Raw genomic sequence first — 6,000 nt, 5'->3', positions numbered from 1 at the left:
ATTTAAAGAGCCTATCCATTAGCTGGGCCTAGATATATATATATAGAGAGAGAGAGAGAGAACGTTAAAAACAAAACTGGAACAGCGCTGCTTCATTCTCTGAACTTTCTGCATTTGGGCTGGGAAATCTATTTCCGAACGGCGAACGAAAGCCAACAAATCCATGGGCCGCAAAGCTATTCCTGCTTGCGCTTTCTTAAAGTATAGCGAACTTTTCACATTGTGTGTTTAAAATAAGCTGCAGAATGACCATGGGCGAGAAGACCGCAATCTCTCGCAAAAGGGGACCGTGCGCGTTTAACAGGCCGAGATAGGGTAATGTCCCTTTAAAAGGGAGGTGGATTAGCAGTGTGTCCCAGCCTTGGTCGCAGCGTCGCGGTTCACGAGTCAAGTTCAAGCCGGCGGCTCTCCCGAGCTGCTCGGCCATTACCGCTATGATCACACACACTTGGCTCCCCGCTTGAACTTGGACTCGAAATGTACGTCGCCAATGCACACGTATACAGATCACGCACAAATTCATTTCAGCTGGCTGCTCACATATGGGAAATCTGCCAAGCTCAGCGCTTTTGCTTTCTGTCTCTCTCTTCCCCCCTCCCGCCCCATCCCCTCCCCTTTAAACACCACAAAATCTTGGCACAAACCCGATCGCATAAGCAACAGAGAGAAGCACAGACACACCGGAACCAACACACAGCCCGAGCAAGACGGTGCATTAAAATATACGTACCATTGCCATGTGAAAGTACGTAATCAACTTGCACTCGAATTAGAAGCTTGTCTAACGTCTCATTTGCATTCCTTTGCAATTTTCCTGCTTCATCCGGAGGAATATCTGCCCTCGGTCTTGGCTCTGTGTTGTGCTGTGTGTGCGGGCTATTTTTTTTCCCCTCTCGCTGTCTCTCCCTCTCGCTGCTTTCTAACACATCCGATGGAAAAGTGAAGGCAACCGGCGGATCCTGATTGCCCAGGAGAAAGATGGGGGAGGGCTGCCTTGGCCGCTTTAGTGATGAATTGATGGCGTAGTATAAAAATATTACAGAAGTAAAGGGAGCGAGCGAGGCGTGCTGTTTATTTCCGCAATGGCTTATTTGCATAAGGAAATCACATCATTACCATAAGGTCTGAGCTTTTTGCACACATCCATCGCTATAAAGAGAATACTGTGTGCCTGGATTCTGCCAGGGTTATCAAGCCATGTCTGTCCGCACCGCAATCTTTTGCTAAATTCGAGGTTCGAACGGCGTTTGCACAAATGCTGCCAATAATCTTAAAGCGGGGAACACGTGGTGCTGGACGGGGGCGATGTAGCCATTCTTTAAACCTTTTGGGGCAAGAGAGTTTATCACCACAGCAAAATAAATCAAGGTCACTCAAATAAATAGTGCCGATTTCCTAATGACTTCAGGACAAATATGTTGAAATACATATAGACATTTCTCAACTAAGTTAACTTTTTTCGAGTGACAACAAACGATTAGCTTTCGCTTCCCAAAAGCATCAAGGTGATCTGTGGAAATCAAAATTTGAATCGACTTAGTAACATCGGGACATTATTTATTTTAAAACTGAAAAAAATAAACTCTAACATGTAGTCCAACCTATTTGTCTGGCCTCAAGAACGTCTCTAATATTTATCAGGAAAACCGCTTTTGACATTGAAATCGCGACCGTCCGGAAAATAAGTAGGATCAATTGGGAATGAACTTTCCATTACTTATTGTTCAACAATCTCGTTTGCAATTGTTTGGGTTGGGGGTGGGGGGTGGGGATTGTGGGTGGTCGGCGGGGGGAGGCTGCTTGGAAGTCCTTTTAAAATACATCCCTAATTGCAGAAGAGAACATTCACTTAAAATAGTTTTATCACAGAAGCCACTTCAATGTCTACATCCAACTCCATACCTTTCCATAACAGTAGGCCATTCAACCCCTTCAGTCTGTAATTCAAATGAATTGCGGCTGAAATATACTTAAACTCTATTTACCATCGTCTATGTCATATCCATTAATATCCTTACACGATAAACTATTGCTTTCAGCCTTGACATCTTTAATTGACCCAGTAATTTTTGGTGGAAAAGGGTCTCAGATTTACTGATTGATGTTCAGACAATGTGTTCAACAGTGCTTCCTGATTTCGCCCTTCTAATTTTAAGATAATTTTGAGGAACCCCTTACCAAAGGGTATTGTTTGTCTACATCCATTTGCACATTTTTTTCATCCTTTATTAAATACTTCGGTTAGATCACTGCTTAACCATATACAGTACACGGCAAACTTTGGAGCAAGTCTGCCTCACTAGCTTCCCCGGATCATACAACAACACAATTCATTTCATTGTAAAATAAGTTATTGATAAAACATTAAGATACAAATGTCACACTTAAAAATGCAAGGACTGGCAAATGTAACATAAGAATCGATGAGACGGAAATCGCGAGGAGCATCTGTGTAATCATTTGAAGTCCACAAAATTGAGAATAATAGAAAATAATTTCCTCTGCTTAGTGTCATCGATTGACAGAATATTGCAATCCTTTATATACATTTCAGGAAACGTACCCAGGTTACAATGAATCTGAAGCTGAGTTTACGCATCAAAAGCGGCATTTTTTGTGGAACAGATGGCAGCTTGTTCCAGGCAAAGTTAAACCGATTGAAAAAATGCTGCTGCACCTGTTCTTAGCGGAGGTGGTATCTATATTGTAACTCCTCGAATACTGGACTATCATCAGCCACTGACGACCTTTAAATGATAGTAATTATCATTGACATACAGAGATAAACTGTTCTGTTACTGCTGTAACGCTCACACCAGATTGGTGAGATAAGCATTTAATTTTAAATTAAAAATGCAAATCTATTCTCGATTTGTACTTTTCAACAGAAAAAATCTGGCGGAAGTCAGATCCTTGCACTGCATTCTGTGTAGAACAGGCAAGAAATAAGGATTGAGATTAGTGGTCCCATCACAACTGGATCTTCTAACTGGTTCCAGTGTCTTTTAGTTAGGGAAATGCCCATTTCACCTCTCTGCTTTCTTAGATTTATAAATGACACCCGATTAGTACTTTGATTTTGTTTTCTCACTCAAGCGATGTTTATTTATCATTCAATGCGCTAAGTATCAACTAATTTATTATTGCAGTGAATAGAATTGAACTAACGTAACGAAATTTTGAAACCCCAAAGCAATCCTTAATTTCAACTTGCTGTTTTGGGGTAAATTGTATGATGTTCACTTTCCGTGTGCGATACACAAAATCAAAACTCATGATTTCGAGGACAGTAAAACAAAAAAGAATCCCCACTTTCTCACTGAGAATAAAGTAACACTTAAAACTTGAGCAACAACTAACTAAGGGGGAAGTACAGCATCAAACAAAAATTACACTGCACCCACAAAAAATGAGTACAAAGACGGAGGGGAATTACAACGAATTGATTTTCTGCATCCCTTATTTATAGAACTGGGCTTTCCCCTGACACTACGTTATAAACAGTAAAGATAAAAAAGTTGAGAATTTTTGTAAGACTTTAATTTAAAAGACAAAAAAAAACACCCGGGTGACTTGGTAACTGCAAATACACCTGTGGGTTTCACCGCACACACCTGGCCTTTACCAAGCGGATAATAAGCACCAAGCATTTCCTCCGCCTTGGGGTTGATTTTCTTGCATCTTGTCCGCCATCAGTCTATGCGTTGCAATGCAGTTATTCCAGATTCCGGTCAAATATTAATGTCGTTATTGCTGCCTTTTTTTTTCAAAAAAATATATACCTGCAGATATCTTTTACGTCAGTATGAAGTACAAGTGGCGATTTGTGCAACTGGATAAATAATCGTGGCTTGTTTCACAAACCCATCAACCTTGCGGTGATGCGCTTCAGTATGTGAATTTGAAACAAAAAAAAAGTTGTGGGAATGTTTACATTTCATTTCTTCTTATGTCCACGCTTATGACATGAACTCGAAGAATAATTGGGACTATACATTTGTAATCTATCACCCCGGTAGGGATCCGAAAATGACAGGATGCTTCATACTGGGCACCAGTCATGTTTACCAGGTCGAAGATTCTAATTACTCAACCACATTGTTTCTGAATGGGAATGGCTTCAGTTCAGTTCATTTAGCGCATCTCGCATCCAGAGGAACCCAAAACATTGGAAACAATGTATATGATGCCTTTTCTTTGCGATATTCCTTCGATGATTTATACAGGTTGAGATTCAACTGGTCTTTTCTACATTACATAATAAATCAGTGGAGTTCTTAAAAGCGGAGTAACTAATATTCAAAACTATGCAAATAACACAATCACTTACCACTATTATAATAAAAGCATTCTGCTAGATCATAAGGTCTCAAATACTTCGGTCAGATCACGGCTTAACCATACACAGTACACGGCAAACTTTGGAGCAAGTCTGCCTCACTAGCTTCCCCGGGTCATACAACAACACAATTCATTTCATTGTAAAATAAATTATTGATAAAACATTAAGACACAAATGTCACACTTAAAAATGCAACAGAAAGAGAGATTCAGGTTTAAAAAAAAGACATTGAGATTTGGGGTCAGCAAAATGCCTGGTCTGCATGCTGTCGTAAAGGCTCATGAAGGGATCAAATATTGGAGTTCAAAGAGAAAACTTATAAGATAAACTTCGAAGTTCCGCAGTGCCACAGGATTTATGAGTTTGTCAGAGAAAGTGCGCACATTTGCGATTGTTTAACTCAGAAATATTTTAACAAATATTTGTAACTAACATTTTCTTTTAAAAGACAATGGGGGTGTGTTTGTGGCGGAATGGAGGTGGTGCAGAGCGGCCCAGGTTTCCAGACAATGATTATACTACATGACTCCCTGGGGAGAAGCCAACATTGGGAAGCGGTAACGGGCAGAGGGAGGGACGAGTAAGTTTTGACAGTGTGCAGGATCCGGAAACACAATCCAAGTACTGTAAGTGCTACCAAATATTTCCAGTAAAACTTCAATAAATATTTAAACAGCGCAACTCAAAAAATTAACTGAGGCTCGCTGCTTGGTTAGCATTCGCGAATGGAATGCACTTTATTAAAGTTTGTATTCTCCACCTCATTTTAGAACAACAGTCGATAAAGATTCTTTAACACGTCGCACCAAAGCTGCTGGTTATGAATATTTAATAAAACTATGCTCGCTGTATGAACACGATTACACTTTACATTATTGATAACTGTAAATTAGGGAACAGGAGTCAGAAAATGGAGTTTCGCGAATAGGTGAGAGCTAAAGAGCTGCGCAGATTTGAGGCTTCACTTCCCATGCAAGTTTGAGGAAAGATCCAGATTTCTGCACATTTTAATTTTTCAAACAAGCAAACGATGCACTTTTCTATCGAAGGTTAATTGGGAAAAAAACGTATTTTATATTGAACTGTAGAAATGTTCATTGATAATCAATAGATTTTTTTGGAATCTTAAGAAAATCGGGCGAAGACAAAGAGCGGAGGTTAAATGCCAGCCATGATCTCACTGAAAGGCACTGGGTTTGAGGGGCGCTATGATCTGCTCCGAGTTCCTGATTTTATAACTACAGAGAGTAAAAACAAAATTCTGACGGTGAAATGGGCCTCCGTGATTTTGCACTGTTCAGCATCAGTGCATTTATTTGAGTACAACACAGACACCAGTCCTTTCATTTGTGTGGCATCAGGTACACGATTGACCAGCACCTGCTGCGTGTTAGGCACCATTGATGAGAGACAGGGAAGTCTTAAACAGGAGAAACCTATACAGTAACAGGCAGTGTTGTTGCGCACTGCCATGTGCAATGCAATATTATCAATATCACTTCAGTACTAATCATGGGTATCATTGCAAAAATACCACCGTCTGCGCAATCCTGAGTGATGGTGCAGTTTAAGAGATTTTCACGCAATGGGAACGAAGTTAATACAACGCAGCAGTTACTGAATGTTAATCCAAACTCAATCTACACAAAAGACACTAC

General features: G+C 40.3%; 1 long non-coding RNA gene across 4 annotated transcripts in view; it reads left to right on the top strand.

Moving 5' to 3' along the window:
• The first annotated feature begins 9 nt into the window (after positions 1–9).
• Positions 10–6,000, top strand: part of LOC125486487 — a 42,979-nt gene continuing 36,988 nt past the window's right edge. For all 4 annotated transcript variants that reach the window (XR_007265152.1, XR_007265151.1, XR_007265153.1 and 1 more), the window contains exon 1: positions 10–745. This is a non-coding gene — a long non-coding RNA (uncharacterized LOC125486487). The remainder of the gene's footprint in view (positions 746–6,000) is intronic.

Source organism: Rhincodon typus, chromosome 29, assembly GCF_021869965.1.
Source record: "Rhincodon typus isolate 14 chromosome 29, sRhiTyp1.1, whole genome shotgun sequence".
NCBI lineage: Eukaryota > Metazoa > Chordata > Chondrichthyes > Orectolobiformes > Rhincodontidae > Rhincodon > Rhincodon typus.
This window is presented reverse-complemented; position numbering and strand designations above follow the sequence as displayed.